Raw genomic sequence first — 19,802 nt, 5'->3', positions numbered from 1 at the left:
ATGAAAAAGATACCTCTCCACGATAACACGCAATCATATAATGAACAAGTATTATTTGAAATAAGACTTTCAGAAATAAAATAACAAGTACTTGAATATGTATTAAAATCTCTGATTTAAACAACGATCAATTGCTGGATATAATTTTTGTGAATATTCTATGCAACTATGATATGGTGTTTTTTTTATTAAACAATATCTGTATGTTTATATGTTTTAATATAACGTGGATAACTTTTTCTTTCAGGTTACTAAGACTTTCTTGACGTGCAATTACAATGTAAGAACTGAGGGTTTAATGATTGAATAAAAAATATAAATGATATAACACGCTTTGTTCTATCTAACATTCAAAACATTGAAAGATCATTGGATTAAAAGATCAAAACAAATATTTGCCTGCCTAATTATTTTTCTTGCGCAACACCCCTCTGGTAGTTCATATTGCTATCGATGTCTTCTAATTTCTGAAGCAAAGTTGTCTGATTGAAAATTATATTTATTTTGTTTTATGGTAGTTTTCTTCTTCAAAGTAGGACAGAAGGTACAAGAGGGACATTCAAACTCAGAGATAAATAAACTGACAACGTCATGGCTAAAAAGTAAAAATATATACAGACAAATAAAAGTACAAAACCTAGAAAATTTAACATTAGCAACACGAACCCCATCTAAACTTGGGGCTGATTTCAGGTAGTCCGGAAGGGTCAGCGTATCCGGCTCTTCGTGTGACGTGTTGCTCAGATTATTACAAACCCGGTAAATAAAAAAACTTTTACTAAATTTTATCATCGATACATGGACATCGATCGTAAATATGTTTCAACATGCAGACATCTTGTACGTTCACAACTGTTTCACTACCAATTTTTTATAGTAATATTTTTTACAAAGCACATCGTAAAATCTTACAAAACCCTTTAAACAGATTTAGAAGGGATATAGTTACGATTCTGTTGTAAGGTTATTAAAGATGGCATATTTTGACGTTAATATTGATTCACTTATAATAATAAGGGCTTTGCATCGGAAATAAACACATTTATTCTAACCCAGGTGTTAGCTTTATACGGGTTATGTTCTTCATATACATTTCATGATGGAATAATACTTAACTCCTAACAGGAGGGATTGCACATAATATCAATATGATGAGGACATAATCTTTAAACCAGTTTATTGGAACTGGCATGTCAGTAACTGCTAGTGGTCCTTTGTTTATTAATATATCATTGTCATTTTGGTTAGATTTTATGTAACATATTCCAACATCAGACTCGGACTTCTTTTGAACTCAGTTTTATTGTTGTTAGGAACCTCTGGCCTTTATAAGTCTTGTATGATTTCTAGTTTTAGTTTCTTGTTCTTATATCGGAGTTTAGTATGACGTTCATTATCACTGAACTAGTATACATTTTTGTTCCGGGGACAGCTGAAGAACACCTCCGGTTGGGGAATTTTCTCGCTGCAATGAAGACCTGTTGTTGTCCTTCGGCTGTTGTCTGTTATTTGGTCGAGTTGGTGTCTCTTTGACACATTCCACATTTTTATTCTCAACTTAATCAATTGGTAGGTAACATTGGTGAATAGGAAATATGATTGTAGTTGCAACATTCGGAACATATGCGATTCATCTGTGAAATGGATATACCATAACGGTCAACCAACTCCTAATGGCGTCTGTAAAATATACGAAGGTATGGTTTCAACTTCGCCTTTTTTGGATTTCTTGGTTTAATAGAGTCCTTTAAAGCAGCACCATATATAATGGAAATCATTATTTGAAATAGAAACCTGAAGATGTAGACTCCGTATGCATGCGCTGCTTGAATGTTACTACATAGAAATGGAAAGTTCACAATTGTGAAGCCAAACTTGTCGTTCAGTTCAGTTTTCAACCGAGCCTCATTGTCAATGTTTAGATGTAAGTCGAGATATGAGGCAGACAAACTTGTTGTATTATTTCTCTTAGTTCGTGCTTTAAACATTTACTGTTATGCATTTTTTCTTATGGTAAGGACTTTTTAATATCTGATCCTAATATTTGATAGATTTTTTCATTTGGATTTTTTGCTAGAATTGCTTAAATTTATAGAAATCATATTTTTTTTTTATTATTAAGGTCAATATTCTTTTAAATTCTGTTGGATGTGTCTTTATGAAGTTAAGAAAGAAAATGACCAAAGATTTCAAAGCTCATTATTTGGGAAAATGGAATCTAGTTACATCATATGAAATATGATTTGTTTTATTTAAAGAGAACATACATTATACGCACGAATATCTTACTTCACTTTTCTTTTTATCTAAAGTTGGTGAAAAGACGTTTTTACTACCGAGACCATTTAGAAGGTATGCGCTCAAACGTTTTCATTTCATTTCAAAGATTTTGATGTTAAAACAATTTATTCAATAATCAGTAAATTAGTCCTAACGTAATCATTCCACGCAACGAAAGTCTTATTAACCGGAAAAAAAATATTATTCAACTTTAGGTTAAAACATTTACTTATCAAGATGTTCGTTATTGAAAACCCACATAATATGATGATTATATGAAAAAAATAGTTTCAAATAATTGTAAGTTTGTATGTTGGAGAGATGTTATATTTTTCGTCGCTCGAATGCGGTTTTAATCCACCATTTTCTACATTTGAAAATGCCTGTACCAAGTCAGGAATATGACAGTTCTTGTCCATTCGTTTTTGATGCGTTTTGTTTTTTGATTTTGCCATGTGATTATGGACTTTCCAAATTGATTTTCCTCTGAGTTCAGTATTTTTGTGATTTTACTTTTTATTGATGTTTCATTAACTTATTATCTCTTGTTCATGCTACAAGTAGAATGCGTACGTGTATGTCATGCTGTTAAGGGAATGTTGTTGCTAATACTATGAAAGGGTAAAAGTTTAGTGCTGATAACATTTATAAAATATTGTTCAAGAAAACTAGTTGTGCATACTATATTTGATACTGATGTCAAGGTTGCATATACATATAGATATAATTATAATGCTAATTGTGAGAAACAAAAATTATAACACAGAATTGAGCAATTAATACGCATGAGTTCCGAATAAACTAAATAATGTCTCTAAATCAAATAAAGTACTTGGATAACTTGATAGTTGTTGATGCATCAAGGGAAGACAACATATTTCGGTAGAACAACAGCCATTTTGTGAAAAATGGTCCTCGAAATACCCCTTTGGTCAGTAGCTTTTTGACCAAACTCCTCCACTGCCCGAACAGTCTAAAGGTCCGGCATAACCTTTAATATATAAAGAAAGCACAGTAAAATACATTAGAAATTATTTCAGTATAGAAAGTGTATCTGATCTGAAAAATCAAAATATTTTACATTTTTTTTTAATACACAAAAAAAACAAAGTAGATAAAAAAAACTATTTTCGAAACTAATGTGAATAGATGTTTTAAGAAGTAAATTATAAACCTTTAACCATAGATTCGCAACAAAACAAGCAATCACTTTCCATTAGAGTCCATTAGATATCGTTTTATCTTGTCCTTTACTACATATCTGTTTCTCTTTGTAACAAGTTCCTTATTTACCTGTGAAACCTTAAATAAATATTACAATGTTTAAAGATATAAAAAATGCCAATACCGCATAGTCAGCTATAAAAGGTCCCGAAATTTCAATGTAAAACAGTTCAAAAAAGAAAACGAACGGGTTTGTTCGTTTACAAAATATGAACGAAAATTAAATATGTAACAACACACAAACAAATGACAACCACTGAATTTCAGCCTCCTGACTTCGGAAAGAAACATACATACATAATGTGGCGGGATTAAACATTTAAGCGGGATCCCTGATCAGACTGTAATTCAGTGATTGTCGTTTTTTTATTTGTTCCTTATTTGTTTTTCGTTCATAAATAAAGCCGTTAGTTTTCTCGTTTGATTTGTTTTACATTGCAATTTCGTGACCTTTAATAGCTGATGTATGGTATGGGCTTTGATCGTACGTTGACCTATAGTTGTTAATTTCTGTGTCATTTTGTGAAGAGTTGTCTCAGTGGCAATCATACCACATCTTCTTTTTTATATTATGTCAAGAATATTTAAAAAAATCCGCTGGTATTTATCTTTCGAAACAACAAGGTCAAGTTTGTCTATTCAAAGACAGGCCACATTTTTGTGTCTAAATTATGACGAACAGCTTTTATAGATAATAAATGTTACCATAGCATGTACAGACCATATGCTATTTTTAAACCAAGTTTTTGCTAATTACCACATTTTTTAAAGTTCAAATATTAGAACATTAATATTAGTAGCGCCATTGACCAAACTGTCTACGCAGTTAACTTCTAATGGGTCAATTCGTCCCATAGATAAGTCGGACCTTACGATTTTTATTTTTACACGGAGTTTAAATTCAAATATATTTTTCCCATTTCGTATTAAAATGAGCTTGACGAGTATCCCTATCATGGTGGGAGCCAGCAAAAACAATTTTGGAAGGGAAGGAGGGTCAACAGTACTCAAACTACAAGAGTTGTTACAACCATATGTCGCCTTTCAAAGGCTCTGAAATGGGGGGATCAAGCAATTTTTGGGGGTTTCAACGGTGCCCAAGTTACAAGAGTTGTTCCAACCATATGTCGCCTTTCAGGCTCTTAAAATCTTATAAAAAGAGGTTCAAACTCCAGATCCCCTGGAACCGCCATTGCAATTATCTATCATGAAAATATACTACCGTTAGTGTTTAAAGTTAGTGATTTAGTAAAATGAGACTTGTTCAACGATATATCTCATTTATCTCAAATGGCGTGTAATATACAAAATCATGCACCTACTATCAAGAATTTGAAAAATCTCATTTCCGAGTGTCAGAGATATTTTAAAAGAAGCATTATAGTCCATCAGCTGGTAGGGCAAAAATTCAGTTCTGTGTTACACCCCAGGGTACCGCAATTTTTTAGTATAAATTTAAAGAGTAATATCTGAAGAATATTTTAAGAGGTGTTAGACTTTTGAAAAAGTGTCCAAAAGGGACTAAAAAGGGACTTATTTAAGGGTATATCAAAAATTTTGTTTTGCACATATTTACAGAAAAATGTAAAAATAACCAAGTATTCAGTACTATACTTTTTATTAAATGGAACACATCATATCTTATTAAAACGCAGGCTAATTTTTAATAAACTTTTAAATCGTAGAGGACAAGAGAAAAGGGGGAGGGTAATTTCCAAAAGTCATGATTTTGAATGAAAAGTAGCATGCGTACTAATTTTCCTGATAAAATGGCATATTTTTTTCACATTGAAACATAGAGTATAAAGTATATACAAGCTGTTGAAAAAAAATAAAGGTAAGAAACAAAAACATTGAATCAACGACAAACACAAACATAAGCAACCAGAAATGCACGATTCTGTCACAAATTTATGCATCACATTCATGAAATAACTCACATATTAAAACATACAAAACTGTCAGGGTTTCTAGATTTCTATTTTTTTTTTAATTTACCAACCGAATCACCATATTTTAAGGTCATTCCATAGAATCATCATTAGTTTGGTCACCTGCATCTACCGAATTATCATTATCACCATTTCCATCATCTTCGTCGTCATCGTTAGCAATATCAACGATTTGATAATGCTTACATCTACAAGCTTTCGAGAATTAACTTACAGCTATCTGTTCAGGATAAACCTTGTTGAACACATGAGCATTTTTTTTGGCACAACCAGCTTGACATGAACAGCACATCATAATTATCGAAACATCTAACGCTGGTGGTTGGTCTAGCAAATTGATACTGATCAAAGCGCTCTAAAACATCCAAACATAATTGTTTGGCAACAGACCAGTGTTGTGTTTAAGAGTAGATTACCAAATATTTGTCTGAAAGTTGGCATGTTTAATATGCTTTAACATTGCATCTTTGGCATTTCAAAACGTTCTGGTCTTATTCATCGATATTTTCAATTTCGTAGCCATATATAGAACACGAAAACCTCTCCAGTGTTTTGACAACTCGTCGCCAACCTATTCAAAGGTTACAACAAGATGGAATAGACCTTCTGAAAACTCCACATAACGTGTCAAAAAGCCGAATGCTTTGCTTTTTTTTCTTTACCAGACAAATCACTTACTGAATCACAACCTGTATTGGCGTGAAATCCTGGCAATTTTCTACAAACATTCTCACCAAATTTCTCACACATTGATTGCACATTTAATAATTTGCATTGATATGCAACTGTGAAAATAGTAAGCCAATACTTGCACATCAGTGTCAGAAGGTCTTTTAACTATGGAGTCATAACCTTTGTCAGCTGCATGCTTTTGCATATAAGAAACATTGTTTTTATCGGCTTCTTCCTGTTAGATTATAAGCAAAAACCATTCTACGCTATATCATTTTCAACATATATTTTGTTGCACATACTTCCATGTGATACAAATTAATCAATACATTCAAGTGTAAATTTATACGATTGTTTCTCTTTTCAAAACCAAAGAATTCAACGAAAGCAACTTTGTTTCCCCCAACTAACAAATAATTCTTCCATTCCCAAGAACACGATTGTGATGGTTTAGAACTTATCGTAATGATTTGCCCTCCCAAGGACTTGTCGTTCTAATTTCTTTATGCATATTGTGGGATACTAATCAGTGACAAAATCAAAGCCGGACCACTTTTCGAAACTAAAAGGATGGTTTTTAAAATAATAACTACCAAATCGAAAATAATACTCGGTATCCTAGACATGGTTTGAATAACTTCCATGTCATCAAATATCCACATGCTTTCCTAAGGAATGAACCTTTTCTTAAAGACCACTCAGGACAGATTTCAATTTTTTAAAGTTTGCAAGAGACATTTGAAGAGGACCTAATTCAAACTGGAGAACCTATCGCATAACCAACTATCTTGTCTGGGCTATGACAAGCAGGCGACATTTTTTTTCATCTGCTTTCAATGTTTTGTTGTTCTTATCAGCCGTTAACTGCTTGCCTTTTATTTCCTTTTTTAAAAATGTAAGCAATGATTTTCTTTTGAGTGTTTTGAAGATATCGGTTGACTTTTGAATAAGGCGTTCCGTAATGAAAATTTCTGAAGCAAATTTTCCTTTTTCATAGGCGTTTAAAAGGTCGCACATTAATTCCGAAAAAGCAACATAACCCGAGAACAAGCCATATAACTGCTCAGATGTTATAATGGAATTGACCAGCTTTGCAGTGTCTAAAACAATTTCAAAACATCAGTTTCTTCTCGCTTCATTCGAGTTTTTGTGAGTTCTTTTTGAGCGGAAGTTTCAGGGTCAACCTTTCCTACCAATGGTTTTTAAAAATGTAAGCAATGATTTTCTTTTGAGTGTTTTGAAGATATCGGTTGATTTTGAATAAGGCGTTCCGTAATGAAAATTTCTGAAGCAAATTTTCCCTTTTCATAGGCGTTTAGAAGGTCGCACATTAATTCCAAAGAAGCAACATAACTCGAGAACAAGCCATATAACTGCTCAGATGTTATAATGGAATTGGCCAGCTTTGCAGGGTCTGAAACAATTTCAAAACAACAGATTCATCTCGCTTCATTCGAATTTTTGTGAGTTCTTTTTGAGCGGATGTTTCAGGGTCAACCATTCCTTCCAAATCTCGACATTTTAAAGGATATTGAAGCTCTTTCATGTGCAATTACAAAAAAAAATGTTTATCAGATTTTTTATTTAAACTAAAACCAACAAAACCATTTTTTTTTTGCATCTCTAAGAAACCTAAGAAAGTAAAAAGTATTACCAAATCCCGCAACTGGCTATTTGACGTTCGTTCAAAGCGATGTTTGTCGAATGAATGACTTAACAATCGTAAGTCAATCACTACATAGCTAAAACACAAAATGTTATCAAGCACACCTTTATTGAGGTCGATAGAGTGCACCTTTTCTGAACGCAAAAAAATCACCTTAATTTGTAAATTTTTCATAAATATTTCGTTACACATTTACTTCATAAAATAATTTGTCTCACAAAAACATCATAAATTGACAATTTAAAGTATGTTTTCAGTTGCAAATTGATAATGCTTATGTGTGAATACATTGTACATGTTGTATACTGAATCAAAGACGGTAATTTGATGATTTCCGGTATTTCACGAGTATTTGCACGTACATATATTTTATTAAATAATTCATATTTTAGACGATATATAAATACTGCAAATGAATTAAACATTGCATAATGATTAATTCTGAAGTTTAGTTAACTAAAACGGGTAATTGTATAACGAATTTCTTTATGAAAGGAGAAAATATGCCTTAATTTGAACCAAAAAAAATGGATTGTTTGTAATGTAAAAAAATTTAATTTAAACCAAAAATTTCCCGAGTTACATTTAATATGATAGTTTTGTATCTGTTTTAGTTGTTTAAACGTATACTTTATTTTTTTTTAAACGCTTTATATTAAAATTTTTAATTAAAAACTACTTAGTCGTGATTGCTAAATGAGGGGACCATTGGAAGGGACGTTTTTACTCCTCTTTTGGACACTTTTTTTTTAGTCTAACACCTTGTATTTTATCAATAAGATAATTAAGTTGAATTCTATCAAAAAAAAATCGCGGTACCCTGGGGTGTAACACAAACTCCTTAACTAGCGCGCTTTTGAGAACTAGCTGATGGACTATTATACCCCTGTATGGAAAGGGTGAGGATTTATGTTACTAGTGCCAGTCCTTCAAATAGTTCGGATCACTACATAATATAGTATTATGTTTGATTTGTTTACCCCTCAACTATTTGACCATGTGTTATACGATTGTGTTCCGTTAGCGACACGTTCATGCAGGTCATAGATTGATTATAGCTCTTCATCTTTTATATACGCTTTGGATTTCAAATATTTTGGCCACGAGCATCACTGAAGAGACATGTAAAGTCGAAATGCGTATCTGGTGCAAGAAAATTAGTACCATTAATTTTATTTACTACCACTGGGTCGATGCCTCTGCTGGTGGACTATTAGTTCCCGAGGGTATCACCAGCCCAGTAGCCAGTACTTCGGTACTGGCATGAAAATACGGATTTTTTTGTGTTATTAAAATTTGCTGTTACAAAATGATAGAAATTATTATAAATTAAGGAATGTATCTCCCTCGTGCAAAACTCTGATTTCTTTCATGGATTTGGCTATACTTTTTGGACCTTTTGGATTATAGCTCTTCATCTTTTATATACGCTTTAGATTTCAAATATTTTGGCCACGAGCATCACTGAAGAGACATTTATTGTCGAAATGCGCATCTAGTGCAAGAAAACTAGTACCGTTAATTTTATTTAATGTCGTGTTTTTGTTCAGTTACTTTTAATAGGTCTCCGTTCAAATTTAAAAAGGACTCATTTCAATTATAATAAACACGCACTAAATTCCTTGAAAGATACGTACCATTTATCAATTGTTTAGCTTAGGATAACTACGAAAACATAAAATCAATACAATTTTAAATATATATATAGATATCACTAACTAATCTTTCAAGCCTGTTACAATTTGTTTAATTCAATGGCATGATATTTTGTTTTTATTTTGTATGCATTTGCAATAGGATCAGACATACAGCAGTTACATTTTACTTCCTGGTCCGTTAAAATAATGAATTATATTAGAGGGTCTATATTGGGTATCTGGAAAAGAGAATAATCGACCAACACAAGCAGAATAAAGTCAAACAAATATATAGAATAGAGAAAAATATTTTTAAAAATAAAGAATATAAAACATGGGGAATATAGAAGAATTGGCAAAAACAAATACAAATATTTGTAATTTGCCAAAAATATTAAAGAATACATTAAAACAAGATTTAAATATGAAAATATCTGTACAGAAATTTGACAGTTGTCATCCATTCGTTTGATGCATTTGAGGTTTTGATTTTGCTATTTACTTTAGAACTTTTCGATAAGAACTTTCCTCCGATTTAATTGTTTTTATTATTTTAATTTTTAATGGAATACACCCCATCCATACCCTCGTTCAGTGTAAAGAGGATAAACGGAAAGAAAACAAAATTAAGTGTTTAATGTTTAGTTCCGTCAATCAATTAATCTTGATGTGTTTTGTGTTTTCTACATTATGTAAGTGCACATGCATGTGAGAATTATTTGGTTTGTTGTTGAAAGCTCTGGTGTGGAATTACCAGAATGTATTACTATAGGGTAAAATAGGAGGTTCTTCTTATTTTGGAGTTTAGCTATTTCTTTCTTTTCATTTGGTAAACGACTCCAAGCAGACAAAAATACATGCATGCGTATAACGAACTGTAGTTTTTTTCTTTTTAAACAAAGAGAGCTGCTGGTCAACTATACATTAATATCGGTTAGAAAGCAAGGTTTTATGTTTAAGTAGACTGTAATGCCTCATTCAAGGGTCAAAAATGGAGGGAGCAAAAGATGGGTTCGCCAGGGAATATATTATTATCTTACGAAACTCTGTACTTGAAAGGTTTATTTTTTTTTAATTAAATTTAAAAAAAAAACAACATCAGACAAATTAAGAATGATAATACATAATAACATGTAGGATGAAATGCACTTACTTGAATAAAACAAGGTACATTGTATATTTTTTTTATAATCTGGCAATGATAAGGTTTAAGGTCATGACTATCTTTCCGTCACAATACGTTATTTAACAATTATCAAAACTTATATCATATAGAAATTCCGAACAATGAATTATGAAGGCATGATAATGTCTGTTAGTAAATTTTTGGATTTATCTGCGGTTTATTCAGTGCTGTTTTTGTTTTGTGTAATTAAATATATAAAGATAAACGTGAAACTAAGTGGATGATTCAGAAAAAAATATCAGTCTAAAAATGTCTTATACTAGTTATTGGTCTGTCTCTTTCGAGATGTTCAGGTCAAAATGACCGTTTCAGACTATAAGTCGCTAATAAAAAATTAGAACAACACGTTATCAAATTCATGATAAGGCCACACCAATTTAATTTCTTGTTCTACGGATTTTGGACTCCAAAATATGGGGCGAGCGAGCTATTTGAAAATTTTAATAAAAAAATGTTTAATTTGCAAATTTTTGAGGCGAAGCTTGAAAAGTAAAGGCGAACGAGTATAATTTTTTTTTTGTAAACATTAAAAAGGAAATTTTTACAATATTAAAACTTGATTTATCACTTGAACGTTGAAATTTCTTTAATTTCTGATGTATTTTTTCCCTGTTCACCAAGAAATAGTTAAATCTGGTCTATGTGTGTGTGACTGACAATGAGACAATTCTCCATTCAAGTCATAATCAGTTTTGGGGGCAACCCCTTAATGTTATAAATATCCCTTTTACATGTTTTATGAGGGATCAGTATAAGTTAAAAAAAAAATTGTATAAAAGAGCTCATATTTTCTCAAAAAACTATATATCTATCTGGTATTAAATTGTCAAAACATGTCCAAGAACTTTGTAATATTCCCGGACTTTAACCATGTTAACACATTTACTTTAACAATTTGATATTATTCAAAATAAGTGGACCCCTCTTTTAGAAAAACAAATAGTTAAAATATGATGCAACTCTCCTCTTTTTGAGTACAGCATTCTAAGTTTTAAAGGTTTTGTATAGAAGAACTATACAAATCCTTGGTATTTCTATTTTCTTTTCTACATCAATAAAATGACCCCTTATCTGAGGGAGGGTTGTTCTCAACCTGATTATAACACACACAGCTCAAAGTACGGCCTTTTACACAGGGTTTTGATACAGAACAAACAGCAAGCTATAAAGGACCCCAAAATTTTTAGCGTACACATTTCGAACAGAAAAACCAACGGTCTAATTTATATATATATATCCAAACAGGAAAATACCAAATTATGAACAACATCAACAAACGATAACTGCTGAACGACAGGCCCTGAATCAATCAGGACAGGCACATAAACATGCAGTGGCTATAGATAGTTTTGTTTCGCCAGCATACAATATAATTGCAACTGAAGGTAAATCCTTCAGAAGTTCTTCGTACTTTATTCTAACAGCGAACATATTTTGATAGGGACTATAAGTAAGGGGGAAAGAAACCAATTGTTTGTTCTTTACATGCATTTCCGCGCTGTTATAAATTTATATCGGAGCACTCCCTCTTTAGATTAATAAGTTTCATGCTGAAAAAAATATTCTCATAGATATTTACACCTTGTGGTGGGGTGATTTTATGTTTAAAGTCGTTATATACAGGTTAGACTGTGATTTTAAAACAAATGCTGATATCTTTTTATAATATTTACAAAAAGAACGGTGGGGGAAATGGACATGATTACATTTCCGGATGCGGGAAGCGGGAATATAAAAAAAAAAATCTGTTTTGAAAAAAATAGGTGCGGGCGGGTCCGTCGAACAAGGAATCAAATTGGTGTGGCCTAATATAATTAAACTTTTATCATTTAGTTTTTTCAGATAAAACTACAGAGTAGACAAAAACGTGTCTGCTTGTGAATACGTTATCTAGAAGGATGATTGTATTGCTCAGTTTGTTTTTGTAGTAGAATAATTCTTGTTTCAATCGTTGATCTTTTGTATTATTTGCATGTAGAGTTGTCTTATTGGCACTCACACCACATCTTCCTATATCTATTACTTAACTTCTCTATATTTAATTTGATAAAGGGTGTAAATTCAATTAAAGGCGTTTAAAGAAACCGTACGGGTGCAAGACGACTATGTAAATACTTTAGAAATATTTTCTGAGTGTGCGGGACTTAGAGTTAATTTTAACCTTTAAAAAACAAAATTTGATCTGTTCAGTGAAAATAAAATGCTTGTAAATTTTGAAGAAAAAAATACAGAGCTTACTAAATTCCTGGGTTTATAAAGATTTAACATATATGGGAAAGATCACTGATATTGAATCACTAACTCTACCTATTTTAATTCAATCATTGACAGTTTTGCTAAACCTGCCTAATGATAAAGCAAAAGAAATTCAAAATATTTTGTAAGTGTCATGTGGTCAGGAAATCCAGACAAGATTAACAGAAAAGTTATGATAGGGTCTACCACATCTTCTTTTTTTTTTATATTATATGAAAAAGGGGGAGGGTTGAAAATGCCAGATATAAGACCTTTTTGTTAGATTCATTTAAGATGACATGGATAAATAAGCTTTTAGACCCCTTGAATATATCCCCATAGAAAACATTGTTAATCTATCAATACAACAGATTAGGAGCAGACAAAATATGGTTGATGACCCCTGATGATATCTAAAAGATTTCAATCTTTCGGAAAGGTATTTAACTAAACTGGAATATCATAAACAACAATGTTACCATTCACACTGCATAGGGATCACGAAACAATCCGTATGGCTACACAAGAGTTTGAAAAACGGTTTTTTATCATAGGTGGGTTGAATGAGGAGTTTTTCTTTGTAAGTGATTTACTAGATGAAAACAGTATTGTTTTTTTTTACTTTAAAGGAATTCTGCGAAAAAAATAATCTTAATACTAATTTCTAGGAATATCATTCTTTACTTCACATGATACAAAAAGACTGGAAAGATCTAATCACTACTTCAGAGAAAATTTTGTACATATCTAACGATAAATTTGAATTTATGAAAAAAAACAATAAAAAGTCATTCATGTCAGTTCTTTTATAAACAATTCTTGTCAATGTGTACAGTACGCCCTACAAAACAAGAAAACAAAGTGTGTAAGGAACTAGGCACACATATAAAAAAAAGAATAGTTTACCCTTTTGTTGCACTAAAAACAAAATTTTTAGTATGTTCCAGTTTAAGATTTTACATAGACCTCTCGCTACAAATGCATTGCAGAAATATGGGTTAAAAGAAACTAACTTATGTAGTTTCTGTAATGAAACTAAAGAAACTTTAAGTCACATTTTCTTGGAATGTACCCTAGTTAAAAATTTGTGGATTTAAATTGCAGCACTTTTTCTAGTTGAAAATAATTTAACTTGAATTCTTAATTTGGAAAATATTGTTCTTGTTATGTTTCTCTAAACATATTCACTATTCTGGTAACATATTACATGTATACATGTCGCTTTAATACTTCATTACCAACTCTTACAAGAGTTATAGCTATGATTAGAAATTCCTACAGAATAGAAAAAATATCTACCTCCTCTTCCAGATCCCTTAAAGCAAGAGAGAAATTTGAAAGTAAATGGAAATTATTAAAACAAATATTTCAAATATGAGGAGAGATCTGTCTAGTTTATACTTACTTAAGGCTTTATAATAATGTAGAATTAATAATATGTTGTTGTTCATCACAACTTGACAGTTTTTGTATGCATCTTAAAAAGTACAATCTATGTTTATTGATTCTGTTATATATATATTAATATACTTGTTGTGTTTAATTGTATTTGAATTATCTCCGCTTGACTTAGGTTGACATTTATTATGTGATTCTGTCTAACATGTCATGTCTGACCCTTATCTGTTAATGATCTCTGGTGGCCTCTCCAGGTAACACTCATGTTTAACATCATTGTATAGGCAGTGATGCATGTGGCTAGAGGAGAAGACTGATGCCATCATTAACCTTATCAGCTTATTCAGGTATTCTAATCCAGAGTTTAAACGTTGTGTATGATAGAGTAGAAATTAAAAACAATTAGCATATCTAACTTTTTAATTTTAGACTGTTATTGAAAAATTTAATATCAATACATGTATTAAGAATTATCTATATATTTATGTAGCACAATGCCTGGAGCATTTTCAGATGAAATAAATATAAATTATAAAACATAAATGGTTATACATTTTATCGTTATTTCAATATGTTGATTATTTAAAATTTATACATCAAATACATAATAATCATGTCTGACCTTTATCTGTTAATGATCTCTGGTGGCCTCTCCAAGTACCTCTCATGTTCAACATCATTGTATAGGCAGTGATGCATGTGGCTATAGGAGAAGGCTGATGCCGTTATTAACCTTATCAGCTTATTCAGGTATTCTAATCCAGAGTTTAAACGTTGTGTATGATCGAGTAGAAATTAAAAACAATTAGCATATCTAACTTTTTAATTTTAGACTGTTATTGAAAAATTTAATAACAATACATGTATTATGAATTATCTATATATTTATGTATCACAATGTTTGGACATTTTCAGATGAAATAAATATAAAATACAAAACATTAAGGGTTATACATTTTATCGTTAACTCAATATGTTGATTATCTTATATTTATACATCAAATACATAATAAAACGTGTGCCATAAGTTGAACGTAATATTTTAAATTAAATACTTGATGTCTAGTTTACCTGTTATTGTGGTTTATAGTACTTTGCGACAGAAGAAACACAAAACATTCATAAAATACGCATTGTGTGCATTTGTGTATGTAAAAAAAAAGAAAATGAAATCAAGTCACATCATGTGTATTGCTTTTTTTCTTGTCGTGATGTACGGAACATGTATGTCAAGTCTTTAACTACTTTTATGAGACATCAGTTTTATGTAAAGAGTACATAAATTATATGCACTGATAATTTCAGAATATCTCACTGTTCCACATTTTATTTTTATTTAACGTAGGCGAAATAAGGTTTTTACTGTCGAGACACTTTTTTGTCGTTATTCACTTAACTTTATGTATTGCGTATATCTTCAATCTATTGTCTATAGTTTAAATTTGGAATTTGAAATAAATATTAAAACCCTTAAATAGCAAAGCAAAGGTCTGTGTTTTATAATTGAAATGACTTATTATTTGACTCTATTGTGTATAAAGATCTTTAAATATTGTTTTATCGGTACCAACATTGTCTTTGTCATAAAAAAAAAACAACATAAATATATATGTTGTTACAATACGACCTATGAATAATAGCGGTACTGCATTCTCTCGAAACATATTTCTTGGCATTGAAACATTTCAAGTTTTTTCTGACTGCGTATAACGTCTTTCTGCTAAATGGATTTGGTGTGAACTGAATGGTACGATAATCTCACCCAAAATTTTAAGACCGTGAGGCCCGTATTTTTCTTTAATTCTTTCGTAAGTTTTGGGTGTGTTTTTTTTTGACATCAAGAGTCAATCCTCTTTCAACTGATCTTTAATTAATTTTTAATGTTGTGCTGTGACTTAACAGCTTCAAGGAAGGTCAGCGTGTTTTGCGGCAAATATCTTTGACAGCCAACTTCCATGATCAGAACCCTGTAATGCAATGGTTGACTGTTATAGCTGTATATGAAATTTGTGATTATTCTATTGTTTGGGAAAAAAATCAGGTCGTTAGTCTTGTCCGGGTTTTTATAGATTGTTATTTAATTCAAGCCTTGCTCATTATTTAAGTCCTTACGATGATAAATCGGAGCTAATATCTCCGTCAATTGGTCCCTGGTGGAAAGTTTGTAATGGCAATCATATCACATCTGACAATTTCTATGGTCAATATTACGTTTTGAGATCATATTGGTTCTCAGTTAGATATATATATATATATATATATATGGTAATAGATGAACAACCTTTATTTTTCTTTAATTTGTATAGGGTTGAATATATTTTGCAGCCTGGTTTGATTGGTTAATCATAGTTTGTTCATGTATAAATACGGATTTTTTGTGTTATTAAAATTTGCTGTTACAAAATATTAAAAATTATTATAAATTAAGGAATGTATCTCCCTCACGCAAAGCTCTGATTCCTTTCACGAATTTGGTAATACTTTTTGGACCTTTTGGATTATAGCTCTTCATCTTTTATATATGCTTTGGATTTCAAATATTTTGGCCACGAGCATCACTGAAGAGACATGTATTGTCGAAATGCGCATCTGGTGCAACAAAATTGGTACCGTTGATTTTATTAGAGTGTCAATGAAACCTGACTATCAGCTCGTACAGTGGATTTAACATGAAAACATTCTGTCAGATCGTATTATTAGCGAAAATAAGTAATAAGACATAAAATTGAGAATGTAGCAGGTAATTTGACACAATACAGCTTTCTTTTCGCGTTTCCATTCTGAATTTGATTTGCCATTTTGAATCTGTTGGGTGAAATTCTCATTTGTTATTATATTGTTACTTAAAATCATCATCAATAACCATATAACTACCGATAGAAACATCATGCAATATTAACATTGGAAATACCTCGATTATGCCCAGCAATGTATGGGAGGTAGGATAAATACATGTCAGTGTCAAATCCAAAAAAGGGAACTTCTTTCCGTTACATAAGTCGGATATTGAAAGCCGTTAGCATCATGTCAATAACTACATTATGATTAAAAAAATTATCATTAAAGTAATTGTCATTTTAACTGTTTCAATAAAAGGAAGTTTGAAGGATCTCAACTGAATTATGCCACATGTTAGCTGTGGTTCACAACAGTAAGGTTAAAATTTGTGCTCATATGATTATCTTCAACAGCTCCAATCATATTAATACAGTTTTCGGAAGTATTTGTAGTTTATTTACTCTTTTCATTCCGTATAGCCTTTCTATGTCACTTAAAAATCAAGAACAATCAGGTTTTCCCAAAACGTTTAATCAAATAGTAAAACAACTCTTTGTCAATGAAAATAGTGTAGAGACGTGTAATATAGAGTCACGACTATCAACTGAATCGAAAATACCATAAATAACTGAGATGTGTACACTATAAAAATCATTTCCCTTTCTTTCATACGACAAATTACATAAGTTATAAAAAGCTTTTATTGACAACAAAGAGAACTAGTTGCAAAGACAAACATACAAATGTATATCTAGACAAACATTTAATGAACATTCACAAAACGATATTTATTTGACTCCGTTGGATCTAATACATTGCTTGTTATTTTGCATCCTTTCTATTAATATTTTTTTTTTTAATTAATTTGTCATTTCTTGTACTATAACTTTTGATATAAAATGTGCTTTCTATACCTTGTTTTTCCGTTCAGATATACTTTCTTACCTGAAATAATTGTTAAAGCCTTTAACTAAATTTGAAATCCAAACATATTACAGGTTATTCGGGAGTTCGTTGTATGAAGACTGGTGGAATTTGTATGAGCAACGTTTGTCCCAAAGGGTATTTTGAGGACCATTTGCCACACGAAGACTGTTGTTCTACTGAAAAATGTTGTCTTCCCCTGATACATCAAAAGCCTTCCAATTATCCAAGTACTAATTGTGTTTTTTTATAATTACATGTATTGCCCAATTATGTGTTGCTCATTTCTTTAAAAACTATAATTTGAAATATACATATATATATATATCAGAGGAAAACGACCAATATGTTAGATATTTCGGATAAGAGATATCCTTCTACATCTTGAAATTTATACAATTAAGCGATTGCTGGAACAATTTTAACATTTCCAAACACGGCGCAAAGGCTACAAAGATTTGCCAAAATAAAAATAGTTATTAAGGATGTGAACTTGCTCTACCGTTGTCATATTGTAAATAGTATACCAGCTTAGATCGGTCAGGACTGTATTTCCACGCAGTTGTTTAACATCTCAACTGTCACCACCTTTGGGAATTTAGAGTTGTGCCAGTTCACATCATAAATAATTTTTATTTTGGCATATCTTTGAAGCCTTTGCGACGTGTTTGGAAATTTTAAATTTGTTCCAGCGTTCGCCGAATTGTATAAATTTCAAGATTTTGATAGAGTCTTAACTTGAATTGACATGATTCATTTGTCATCGTGCAATTGCCGAGAAAGTATCTATTATCCGGAATATTTAACACATTGTTCGTTTTATTGTGTTTTTGATGATGTTGTACCCTTTTAGACTTGTTATAAATTATATTTTGTAGTGTACTGCATCATGTTTATAAGATCTATCGTTGACTATTTATTCAGTCATTTAATATATCACAATATATATATAAACATTGTGATGGTAAAGCTATGAAATAATCAAATAAATGATTGATAAGTAAACATTATCACTATTATCAGACATGAAACCTGTACATGGATATCAACTATAGTGCGCAAAACTGGGTTTTCTAAATAAATACCCTTCAAATCGGACTGCAAGTAAACGGTTGAAACGTGGAGGATATTTATCATTTAGCAAAACCTAACGGAAATGCATGCATGTACACATTCTACCTGTAGCATGCATATGAGATACGAGGATAATCAACAGCACATTAATGATGAAAAAAATAGACCTCTCCACAATAACATGCAATCTTATAATAAAAAAGTATTATATGAAAAAAGACAATCACAAATAAAAATAACGATTACTTGCATATGCAATTCTTTGATTTAACCATTATCCATTGCTTCATATATCATGTTTGTGAATATCTTATGCAATTATGATATGTTGTGTTTTTAGTAAACAATATCTGTATGTTTTTATGCTTTAATATATCGTGGACTACTTTTTCTTTCAGGTTACTAAGACTTTCGTGACGTGAAATTACAATGTAAGAACTGAGGGTTTAATGATTGAATAAAAAAAATATGATATAACACGCTTTGCTTTATCTCACATTCAATACAATGAAGGATCACTAGATGAAACTATCAAAACAAACGTTTGCCTGGCATATTATATTTATTACTCAACATGCTTTTAAGAAAATATTCCTTTTGTTATCGATGTCTTTTAATTTCTGAAGCAAAGTTGTCTAATTGACGATTATATTTATTTTGTTTAAGGGTAATTTTCTTCTTAAAAGAAGGACAGAAGGTACCAGAGGGACATTCAAACTCATAAATAAATAAACTGACTACTTCATGGCTAAAACAGGAAAAGACAGACAAATTAA

The 19,802-nt window shown here is 31.1% G+C and overlaps 1 long non-coding RNA gene across 1 annotated transcript in view; it reads left to right on the top strand.

Moving 5' to 3' along the window:
• The window catches only part of LOC134719480 (uncharacterized), a 31,065-nt gene extending 11,560 nt beyond the window's left edge, over positions 1-19,505 (top strand). Inside the window, exons 2-3 of the long non-coding RNA XR_010107599.1 lie at positions 18,027-18,182; positions 19,425-19,505. This is a non-coding gene — a long non-coding RNA (uncharacterized LOC134719480). The remainder of the gene's footprint in view (positions 1-18,026; positions 18,183-19,424) is intronic.
• Positions 19,506-19,802: the final 297 nt, after the last annotated feature.

The sequence above is a fragment of the Mytilus trossulus genome, chromosome 5, assembly GCF_036588685.1.
Source record: "Mytilus trossulus isolate FHL-02 chromosome 5, PNRI_Mtr1.1.1.hap1, whole genome shotgun sequence".
NCBI classification, from domain to species: domain Eukaryota; kingdom Metazoa; phylum Mollusca; class Bivalvia; order Mytilida; family Mytilidae; genus Mytilus; species Mytilus trossulus.
This window is presented reverse-complemented; position numbering and strand designations above follow the sequence as displayed.